This window comes from Oncorhynchus mykiss, chromosome 17 (genome assembly GCF_013265735.2).
Source record: "Oncorhynchus mykiss isolate Arlee chromosome 17, USDA_OmykA_1.1, whole genome shotgun sequence".
Classification (NCBI taxonomy): Eukaryota; Metazoa; Chordata; class Actinopteri; order Salmoniformes; family Salmonidae; genus Oncorhynchus; species Oncorhynchus mykiss.
This window is the reverse complement of record NC_048581.1, coordinates 64,450,326-64,462,810: the sequence shown is the minus strand read 5'-3', so window position 1 is coordinate 64,462,810 and position 12,485 is coordinate 64,450,326. Positions and strand designations below refer to the sequence as shown.

Genomic DNA, 12,485 nt, shown 5'->3' with positions numbered 1-12,485 from the left:
TGCGCCTATGTCCTCTTCTGCCTCTTCCTCTGTTTTGCCTTCCACCACGCATCCTTGCTCCTCTTCTTCCTCCTCTTGGCTGTTGACCCTGTTCGTTTCCTGGTCCATCCATTATTGGAAAATTGCAACTCTGTGTTGTGGTCTGTCTATATATGCTTGCCAATTGATTCTTCATCAGATGCACCTTTGAGCAATTTAGACAACTGGTTGATTGTTGGTTGAACTAACACTTTACATTCCTTCATGAGTGAGGGTCAATTTCACCTGCACGAATCATCAATTCACGGTTTTGTACAAAAGGTCTAATAGAAATGTGTAAAACTATGCTTGACAGTTTATCACAAATAGTTCAACAATTTTGCATGTAATGGCTTATGCAAGGAACTAATGCCTAGATGTTTTGAGGGGTAAGACTATTCAATAGAGAACCATCTACTATATTTTGATCAACATGACATGAGCAATTGATAATGTGGAAAAAAGCTGACACTTGTACATTATCAAATGCAATTTGTTCAGAGGAATAAGAAATTGCTTTAATGATGTGCACAAGTGACTAGATGATTTGGAATTTGTACAAGTAGTATCAAGAATTGCACTTTTGATCTAAGAAATGCACCAAAGCGACTGAGAAAAACTGTAATAAATGGAAAGCACAATGTTCAGGGCCATACAATTCATCCATTGTACAGTATACAGCCTACAATGCACTGTACTACAGTATCCATTCTCAGACTTTCTCATTCCCACCTTCAACAACCTGTTTGCTCTCTGAACTGGCTTATATTGGTTGTGTCGCATCATTTGAAACAGGTTAAATCCATTTTGAGTGGTTGTGTTCAGTCAATGACATGTCTTCTCTATTTGTATTTGATTGTTGCTACTTGTGTTTTCCAGTATGGATGGCATGTGCATTAGAGTGCAGAATGTGTTTTGAGAATGAGAATGTGTTTAGAGTTTTGCTGAAAAGTCTAAGTGAAATCTGCAAATTGCGTTTAACCATGTGAAATGGTTTAAGGTATTGACAACAGACTGCATAATTAGCTAAATGAGTCCAGGCAACTGAGAACTTTGTTCAGCCAATGGGTTTTAGTGTTTCAGCAATTGAGAAAAACTGTAAATCCCATGTATTAGTGTGGTTCCTAAACCTCTCCTCTCCTCCTATACAGTATTAAACAGGAAACACACATACTTCCCCTGCCATTAATCACACTGACAGGCCTTTTGTTGTCAGTTAGCAGCTGTGTGCTGAGGAACATTACTCCACTGTTCCTGCTATGCTCACACACACACACACACACACACACACACACACACACACACACACACACACACACATATACACACACACACACGTACAAGTGGGTGTGCGAATGTGTTTGTGTGTGTTAAGATGCGACATGGTCCTTATTTGAACTCAGAGCAGGTAAAGCATGCTAATAGTTATCTAGCTTTTAAAATGATCACGGCCTGTCACTCTGTCATCTTTAAGTCAACCTTGGCTGTCAAAGACATTGTCAAAGGAAGATATGGGAATATGCCTCTGGGTAATGACGTAATTTAAACAATGTTGACCCTACAAATGTAGGATCTTAATTTGACCAACCTGTTGCAGGAGCAGTTTCAGACTTGATTTTCCCTTACAAAAATTGTATCAACCCCAACACAAATGTCCAGGAATTATAATCTACATAATAATTAGCATTTCGTGTTGCTGCAGGATTATTTTCCTGCCATAGCAACCTGGCTCAAATTAAGATCCTACACCTGTAGTAGCATTAAACTAGAACCTGATATGTTTAGAAACATGCTTTTAAGCTGCTTGTGTTTGGTTGTGTGTGTGGATGCGTGCGTGCGGGTGTATACGTGTGTGTGTTTGAGGGTTTCCTGGCTTCTGCTAAATCACTATAGCGAGTTGATCAAGCAAATGGACTGAAGCCAACCACACACAGTTTTGTAGTGTCTGTGTTATTGTCCCTCCACTTTGGGAAAGACGCTTTATCTCCAGACTTGGCATTCACAGATAAACAAGTAAACAAATAAATGAATACATAGATAGATAAACCCACTGGCTGTGGTTGGGGTAGATTAAGCTGTGTGTGTGCGTTCAGTCTGTGTATTATCGGACTGTGGCCATCCATGTGCTGGAATGCCAAACTGTGGACTCATCCCTGATCCCAGGAACATACTGATCTACCAGGCTGAACTCTCCCTCACCTCACCTCCCATGATGCCACACTCCCAGCCTCCAGCCTCTCACGGTTACCCATAATCCCTCACTCCCCACTTGCTTTCACTGCACCCCCCTCCGCCCCTCGCTCTCCAGGATTGTTTTTCTCTCTCTCTCTCTTTCTTTCTCTCTCTCTCTCTCTCTTTCTCTCTCTCTCTCTCTCTCTCTCTCTCTCTCTCTCTCTCTCACTCCCTCTCTTTCTCTGTCTCTGTCTCTTTCTGTATCTTTCTCTGTCTCTCTGTCTCTCTTTCTCGAAGTGACAAAGAGCTCAGCAGTATGGTGACAGTTCTTTTTATCCAACACCCCTGTCCCTCCTCTGTTTCTCTCTTCTCTGCCCTCTCCTCTGTTTCTCTCTTCTCTGCCTCTCCTTTGCATCTGCTCCTGTTCCCTTTGTGGAGAGAGAGTGAGAGAAAGAGAGAGAGAGACCCTTTGAATTGAATTGAGAGAGAGATGTATTCCTCCCTAATGACAGATTGCCTGTCAGGGAATCCAGCAATCTATTTCCGTCTCCCTTTATTCTCCTATAAAGTTTGTCCCATATTGATTCTGTATTTAACTGAAAATGGGCACTGGAATATTTATAAAAACCTAAAGAAACTGAATAACAATGCCGTTCTCAAGAGTGTGGAACGTAAGGTAACAGTGACACATAGGTTCCTCTAATTATCCTCTCCTCAGTTCCACATCTCCCAACCCAGAACCCGGCCTGTTCCTCAGCCTTTCAGAGCTTTGCAAAGAGTCCAGGGGTTAGGGGTAGGACTTGATTTCACACTGGGAGTTTTTCCCTGTCTCTTTCTCTGTCTGTCCATCCAGCCATCTGTTCGTCTCTCTCTCTCACTTTCCATCTCTCCCCTACCCTGAGTCTAGTCACGTAGGCTACAATGTTCCCAGGAGTATTTAGGGGACGTGTGGTCAACATGCCATGACCCATATCTCCCTATAACACACGCACACAAACACGCACACATGCACACACACACTCACACACACATATAAACAGAGACAGAAACAACAGAGAGAGAGAGAGAGAGAGAGAGAGAGAGAGAGTCTGTTTGGGTCTCTATGGAGAACCCTGTCAGTCTGTCAACATTCAGGGTCTCAAAACAAGTCAAGACAAGTCACCAGTGTTTTCTACACAACAGCATAACAGTTCGCTCTCCTACCATCATGTGGTACAGTGTGATCTGTGTGGCAATGTTTTCTGATGTCTTTCTGTCTCTTTTTAATTGAAATGTCAAGACCACAGGACATCTAAAGAATTGATTTAAACCAAACGAGCATGATCACAGTGTTAGGTTTAGAATGAAAACACATTATGATGATGATCAATAATTTATTGCTTTGCTTCTATATTGTCTGAGCTTGTTAGGAAGCCCAACCAAATGAGCCCTACACCAGTCTCTATATGTTTTGCTGTTAGATGTACAGTACAGAGTGTTCCCTCATAGTGAGAGAATGCTGGAAGCTGAGAAACACTCTTTAGGAAATAAACAAAATTGACCCTTTCAACCCCTCACACAAACTCACATGCATGCACGTGTGCCCGCACACACACACACACACACACACACGCACGCACGCACGCACACACACACACACACACACACACACACACACACACACACACACACACACACACACACACACACACACACACACACACACACACACACACACACACACACACACACACACACACACACACACACCTAGCGCTCTGTTTAATCAGTGTGAACTCATTATTGATGAACTGGCTGGTTAAGACCCTCTCACGGTCTCTGCTGCTCTGGGATCTTATTGGATCATCAACGTGGTTAGTAAACACACCACTAACAAAATACCCAGACAACAGACACATTTACAGATTATATGGGTATGTATACATTATTACTTGTATTGCTACATTTTAACTGGTTATTTTTTTGTATTATCAGATGTATCCGTCAGGTGGATGGTGTCATGACGTTGGCCTGGAGGGTAGGTTCATGACAGTCATAAATACCTCTTCCCCCCTTTTTCCTCTCTCTACCCTACTGATGTTACATTTGCAAACAACTTGGTTAACATAGAGATTCTGGGAATCTCAGAAGGTGGGGGGAAATGAACTATATTGTGGTAATCCGAACAATTGAACATATGCGGTGGTACTTAATGAATATGATGTCAGTTCGGTTGTCATCTGAGACATTCTCATCAATGATAAGATGACATAAACTCTACAGTGGAAAGTCTACACATCAGAGTTATCGGATTCACATGGAATTGTTGTTCAATTTAAAGGTTTGAATATGAAATTATTCGTGATGGGATGAAATGGGATTTTAGCTTCTAAAATGTGAGAATTGGGTTTTCATGAGTGAATTAGGCCCGACTCAGTGGCCCGCCCACGTGAAGAGACATAGGTTGTAAACTATGAAAAACACGCCCTCCTCTCCCTTCCAATATAAAGCCTTGATGACAATATAACCTCCTGTTCCGAGGATGTGAGGATGACGGTCCGATGTCAGAATGTTTCAGATAATAACTACAGAACGAAGCCAACATCAGCTTGAGCTTTAGTTGCGAATGGTATGAACTTTGAACTCTTATTCACTACAGAAGTGATACCTCCTAGCCATTGAGTTAGCAACAGCAACTGCAAACGAGGGTTAGGAAGGAACAGACAGAGTATCCATCTATCACACAACGACGTTACTACAACGTATCCAATTGACCACCAGAGTCATTCTTCAAAGGACAAAGGACTCGGTTTGGCAACACGGCCTTCCATCTACCACCAACCTACCGAAGCGCAGCTCAGAGTAAATATTTATAGCATTTTCATTTTCCAAATGGGCTGTAATTTAGAATGCATAAGATACTGTATTTACGATAGCACAGATTCTTCCTTTGTCCCTCAGTCTTCCCGCTCTTTCACTCAAACCCAGCCCTTTTCTTTTGTGTAACCAGCTGTCATATCTGTTCCGCCCGCTAGGGATGTTTTCCTTTATGAAGTAATTTGTAATCAAGTTATGATTAATTATGTGTACGTGTAATTCTGTGTGATTAGTTAGGTATTTAGTAAATAAATAATTAAACCTAATTTTGTATTGCTGATTCAACTTGTTAGCCAGGGTTTGTGAAGATAACCAAGAATTTACAACTTTCAGATGAGACTGAATTAAGGTGACGATTAATATTGACTGCTATTGATGTAACATAGTACTAGGTTTTTAAGAGTTTATTCGGAAGATAACAGCTCTATGAATATTATTTTGTGGTGCCCCGACTCTCTAGTTAATTACATTTACATGATTAGCTCAATCAGGTAATATTAATTACGGAGAAATTATTTTATAGAATAGCATGTCATATCACTTAATCCGGTATAGCCAAAGACACAACAATAGCTACCTAAAACTGCAAATTTTAGAGTGGCCTGTTATCGTCCCCAGCCCAAGGTGCTCTTGTGTAATGATCATGCTGATAAATCCGCTTCTTGATATGCCACAACTGTCAGGTGGATGGATTATCTTTGCAAAGGAGAAATGCTCACTAACAGGGATGTAAATAAATTGGTGCACAAAATGAGAGAAATATGTTTTTTGTGAGTATGGAACATATCTGGGATCTTTTATTTAAGCTCATGAAACATGGGACCAACACTTTACATGTTGCGTTTATACACTAAATTACAAAAATAATGTGGACACCTGCTCGTCAAAAAATCTCATTCTAAAATCATGAGCATTAATATGGAGTTTGTCCACCTTTGCTGCTATACAGCCTCCAATCTTCTTGGAAGGCTTTCCACTAGACGTTGGAAATTTGCTACGGGGACTTGCTTCCATTCAGCCACAAGAGCATTAGTGAGGTCGGGCACTAATTTTGGTGATGAGGCCTGGCTCGCAGTCGGCGTTCCAATTAATCCCAAAGGTGTTCGATGGGGTTGAGAACAGGGCTCTGCAGTGGTAAAAAGTACCCAATTGTCATACTTGAGTAAAAGTATAGAAACCTTAATAGAAAGTTAATCAAGTAAAAGTGAAAGTCACCCAGTAAAGTAGTACTTCACTAAAAGTCTAAAAGTATTTGGTTTTAAATATACTTGAGTAAATATAATTGCTAAAATATGAGAGTTCGCCAGACCATAGGCAGTAGAGATGACAAGCCATGTTGTCTTGATAAGTGCGTTAATTGGACCATTTTCCTCTCCTGCTAACCATACAAAATGTAACGAATACTTTGGCTTGTCAGGAAAATGTATGTAGTAAAAAGTACAATATTTAGTATTGTATTGAAGCAAAAGTAAAAGTAGTCAAAAATATAAATAGTAAAGTAAAGTACAGATACCCTCAAAATGACTTCAGTAGTACTTTAAAGTAATAAAGTATTTAAAGTACTTTAATATAAAGTAAAGTTCTTCCACACTGATCTCAACAAACCATTTCTACGTGGACCTCACTTTGTTCAAAGGGGCATTGTCATGCTGAAATAGGAAAGGGCCTTCCCCAAACTGTTGCCACAAAGTTGGAAGCACAGAGTTGTCTAGAATGTATTGGTAGCGTTGAGATTTCCCTTCGCTGGAACTAAGGGGCCTAGACTGAACCATAAAAAAAGCCCCAGACCTCCTCCACCAAACTTTACTGTTGGCACTCTGCATTCAGGCAGGTAGCGTTCTCCTGGCATCCGGCAGACCCAGATTCATCTGTCGGTCTGCCAGACGTTGAAGCGTGATTCGTCATTCCAGAGAATGCCTTTCCACTGCTCCAGAGTCCAATGGCGGCGAGCTTTACACCACTCCAGCCAACACTTGGCATTGCACATGGTGAACTAAGGCTTGTGTTCGGCTGATCGAAACCCATTTCATGAAGCTCCCGACGAACAGTTCTTGGGCAGACGTTGCTTCCAGAGGCAGTTTGGAACTCAGTGGTAAGTGTTGCAACCAAGGACAGATGTTTTATAGGCGCTACGCACTTCAGCACTAGGTGGTCCCGTTCTGTGGGCTTGTGTGGCCTAACACTTTGTGGCTGATCCGTTGTTGCTCCTAGAAGTTTCCACTTCACAACAACAGCACTTACAGTTGAACGAGGCAGCTCTAACAGGGCAGAAATTTGACGAACTGACTTGTTGGAAAGCTGGCGTCCTATTAAGGCGCTACGTTGAAAGTCACTGAGCTCTTCAGTAAGGCCATTCTACTGCCAATGTTTGTCTATGGAGATTGCATAGCTGTGTGCTCGATTTTACACACCTGTCAGCAACGTGTGTTGCTGAAGTAGCCAAATCCATTCATTTGAAGGGCTGTCCACATACTTTTGTATACAGTATTTGTTTGTTCAGTGTATCTGAAAGGTCCCTAAGTTGAGCAATGAATTTCAAACACAGATTCAACCACAAAGACGAGAGAAGTATACCAATACCTTGCGAATAAGGGCAACCAATTTGTAGATAGGTAAAAATAAATAAAAAGCAGACATTGGATATCCCTTTGAGCATCATTAATTACACTTGGATGGTGAATCAATACACCCAGTCACTACAAAGACACAGGCGTCCTTCCTAACTCAGCTGCCAGAGAGGAAGAAAACTGCTCAGGGATTTCCCCATGAGGCTAATGGTGACTTTAAAACAGTTAGAGTTTAATGGCTGTGACAGGACAAAACTGAGGATGAATCAACAAAATTGTCATTACTCCACAATAGAATATAATAGAAGGAAGCCTGTACAGACAAAATATAAAAAATTATGCATCCTGTCAGCAATAATCCACTAAAGTAAAACTGCAAAAAATATGGCAAAGAAATTCACTTTATATCCTGGATGCAAAGCGTTATGTTTGTGGCATATCCAACACAACACATCATTGAGTACGACTCTTCATATTTTCAAGCATGGTGTTGGCTGCATCATGTTATGGGTATGCTTGTCATCGGCAAGGATCATGGAGAAATCCTAGAGGAAAACCTGGTTCAGTCTGCTTTCTAAAAGACACCGGGAGACAACTGTACCTTTCAGCGGGACAATAACCTGCTGAAATGCAAAATATACACAAGGCCAAATATACACTAGAGTCACTCACCAAGACAACATGGAATGTTCCTGAGTGGCCTAGTTACAGTTTTGACTTAAATCTGCTTGAAATCCTATGGCAAGGCTGTCTAGCAATGACCAACAACCAACTTGACAGAGCTTGAAAAAGGGTTTAAATATACTGAACAAAAATATAAACGCAACATGTAAATTGTTGGTTCCATTTCTCATGAGCTGAAATAAAAGATCACATAAATGTTATATATGCACAAAAAGCTTATTTCTCTAAAACGTGTTGCACACATTTGTTTACATCACTGTTAGTGAACATTTCTTCATTGCCAAGATTATCCACCCACCTGACAGGTGTGGCATATCACAAAGCTGATTAAACAGGAAGATCATTACACAGGTGCACCTTGTACTGGGGACAATAAAAGGCCACTCAAAAATGTGCCGTTTTATCACACAACACAATGCCACAGATGTCTCAAGTTTTGAGGGAGCATGCAATGGCATGCTGACTGCAGGAATGTCCAACAGAGTTTTTGCCAGATAATTTAATGTTTATTTCTCTACCATAAACTGCCTCCAACATAATTTTAGAAAATTTGTCAGTACATCCAACCAGCCTCACAACCACAGACCATGTGTAACCATGCCAGCCCAAGGCCTCCATATCTGTCTTTTTCACCTGCGGGATCAGCTGAGGAGGGGGAGGGAGGGTGCTGAGGAGTATTTCTATCTACAGTATAATAAAGCCCTTTTGTGTGAAATAACTCCTTCTGATTGGCTGGGCCAGACTCCCCAGTGGGTGGGCGTGGCTACCAAGTGGGTGGGCCTATCCCTTCCCAGGCCCATCCATGGCTGTGCCCCTGCCCAGTCATGTGAAATAGATTAGGGCCTAATGAATTTATCTCAATTATGACTGATGTCCTTCTATGAGCTGTAAACTCAGTAAAATCTTTGAAATTGTTGCATGTTGCATTTATATTTGTTTTATATTTTCAGTATAATAATGTGCAAATATTTTACAATCCAAGTGTGCAAAGCGCTTAGAGACTTACCCAGAAAACCCCACAGCTGTAATCGTTGCCAAAGGTGATTCTAACAGGGGTGTGGAAACTTATGTATATTAGATATTTCACTATTTCATTTTCAATAACCATGCCCCCCAAAAAAAAAACATTTTTTTCACTTTGTCATTACGAAGAATTGTGTGTTGATGTGTGAGAAAATCTTATATTCAATCTATTTTGAATTCAGGTTGTAACTCAACAAAATGTGGAATGCGTCAAGGGGTATGAACAAATAACTTTTTGAAGGCACTGTACTTTGGAACAGATGCTTTTGGAGAGGCATTGGTGATTGGTGTGACTAACAGATTCTTAGTGCCAAATGTAATTAGAGATGATGATTATTGCTGCTCATTATTAGCACATAACCATACAGAACAACGCTGTGGCCTGTCTGTCTAACGAGCTCTCACAGCTTGACAGCACGTCATCACACTTCAGCATTCTGGACACTGGCACCTGGCATCCATCTTGGCTCAATTAGAGCTGCTGAGGCTCCTGTGTTTATCATCCCCCATCACTCAGTGGGGCTTCTGTCGATGCGATTCAATGTGATGTGTTCCTTAGTAAATTTTGCGCAGGTTTGTGTTTATTGGGATTATTAATCTAGTTTTAGAGTTTTCACTATCTGATTTTCAACATAACCTTAACCACACTGCTAACCTTATGTGATGTGGACAGGTGGAGCTGCTGGTGGTGGCTATTTAGTGTGATGGTCTTGTGGTAGATGCTTTTGGCCAGACTGACAGTTTTTTCCATGAGGCTCCTCTATTGCCCGTTTCTGAGTGATGGAAGTGGGGAGAAAAGGCAGTGGCTCGGGTGGCTGAGGTCCTTGATGATCTCCTTGGCCTTCCAGCGACACCTGGTGTTGTAGGTGTCCTGGAGGGCAGGCAATGTGTGTGCACGGGCACACGTGTGTGAGAGAGACAGGCGGTATTTATCACAGTAGTGAATCCTGCCTCTCATTTTCATGCAACACAGCATCATCCCCTTAGATGGAGGAAGAGCAATACTTCACTTTGCCTAAAGAGAAAATACAGAGATAAAGAGCTATTAAGAGAGTGGGAGTTTGTGAAAGGAGAGAGAGAGAGAGAGAAAGAGTCAGAGGAGAGAAAGTTTATTTATACTTGTTTTTTGATCCAATCAAAGCATGGGACCTGGGGCCTTATTTATCAATATTGCATAGAAACTACTCAAAAATACTACTTATGAACGGAATTTAGAATGCTTGTACACATAGAAACCGTGTGACGTAGCTTGTGGCTGGACCAGTAAAAATAAAAACATAGCTACAGAGAGAGGACCATTAGAACAATTCAAGTTGCTTTAACAAAGTAAATATACTTCAAATGAGCAGGCAACACTCACCAATAAGTAGTGGTGCAACGGATCACAAAATTCACAGATCGGATCACGGTTTTGAGTCACAGATCGGATTATTTTTCGCATCAGGAAAAAAAAGGGAGACAAATACAACTTCGCTTTCCATTTATTAAATAAAATGTTAAAATAAAATATTCAATACCCAATTGTTAAATTAAAGTGCATGATACCTTCTTCCTTTGAACAAAAGTGAATGTAAAAATAGCCTGTGTCTTCATCATCAAGAAAGCAAAGCAGACCTGAGCTAATAACTTCACATTGCTTTTTCAAAAAGATGATGTCTACATTGTCTGGGGAGAGGGAAGACCTCTTACAGTCACTATGTCCCCTGCCGTGGGGGACACCCTCTCACTAGGAACTGAAGTGCCAGGCACAGCCAGGTAGCATCTTGCCATCATGGCAATGTGAGGGTATTTACACTCATTGTGTTCCACCATGCTAGTGGATCACCATCCACTGGAATGTCGCTTGCTGCCTTGTAGGAAGCCACCTCCTCTTTGATGGTGTTGGAAAACGTCTTGCCTGTGTCCTTACTCACAAGGTCTCCCCAAAAAGCTCCTTCATGGCCAAATTATTTTGTGGAGGAGATGCCTCTGAGTCTGCTCCTGTCGACTCTGTTGCTTGACCCTGCAGAAAATAATATTTGATCTATTAAACTAACTAACTAATGAGTTATTTTCATATTTTATAGAACTATAATTGTGGCAATAACATTTAATAAAAGACATTATTATTCCAATCAAAAATGATGATTATAATAGCAATAGCATAGACTTAGATTAGACTGCAATATATTTATTATTTAACTAATTCCCTTTTATTTTACCTCTTCAGTGGCCTCAAAGTCAGTGGTGAGATCACTGTATGTCCTCCGGTGTAGGGCAGGGTCTAGGTGAGACAGGGACTTAAACAGACAGGGACTTGAGCAGACAGGGACTTGAACAGACAATGACTTGAACTTCCTGATCCTCCCAAGGAAGCGGTTCCCCTTTGGATGCTAAATTGATCACATGTGCAAAGCAAGCTATCTGTGGCCCCAGTCCAGGTTCTATCACTGCATTTACCTGGCATTATCTGTGGTGATTGGGATATTGCTATGGGCCTCTCTAGCTTCCACTCTGCTACTGCTCTGAGCAGTACCTGCGCCAGATTTGTGCCTGTGTGCCTCTCATAGAGGGGGCGTGTCTGTAGCATCGGACTGCGTATCTCCCACTCCTCTGTGGTGTAGTGAGCAGTCACAGTCACGTAGCTTTCCGTTACCCTGGAGGTCCACTCCTCTGTGGTGTAGTGAGCAGTCACAGTCACGTAGCTTTCTGTTGCCCTGGAGGTCCACTCCTCTGTGGTGTAGTGAGTAGTCACAGTCACGTAGCTTTCCTTACCCTGGAGGTCCACTCCTCTGTGGTGTTGTGAACAGTCACAGTCATGTAGCTTTCCTTACCCTGGATGTCCACTCCTCTGTGGTGTAGTGAGCAGTCACAGTCATGTAGCTTTCCTTACCCTGGAGGTCCACTCCTCTGTGGTGTTGTGAACAGTCACAGTCACGTAGCTTTCTGTTACCCTGGAGGTCCACTCCTCTGTGGTGTTGTGAACAGTCACAGTCACGTAGCTTTCATTACCCTGGAGGTCCACTCCTCTGTGGTGTTGTGAACAGTCACAGTCACGTAGCTTTCCGTTACCCTGGAGGTCCACTCCTCTGTGGTGTTGTGAACAGTCACAGTCATGTAGCTTTCCTTACCCTGGAGGTCCACTCCTCTGTGGTGTTGTGAACAGTCACAGTCACGTAGCTTTCC

At 41.9% G+C, this 12,485-nt stretch overlaps 1 long non-coding RNA gene across 1 annotated transcript; it reads left to right on the top strand.

Moving 5' to 3' along the window:
• Window positions 1-209: 209 nt before the first annotated feature.
• LOC118940104 lies at window positions 210-11,563 on the top strand. The gene is made up of 3 exons (XR_005036705.1): window positions 210-639; window positions 4,633-4,635; window positions 11,552-11,563. It is a non-coding gene; the product is annotated as an uncharacterized LOC118940104 (long non-coding RNA).
• Window positions 11,564-12,485: the final 922 nt, after the last annotated feature.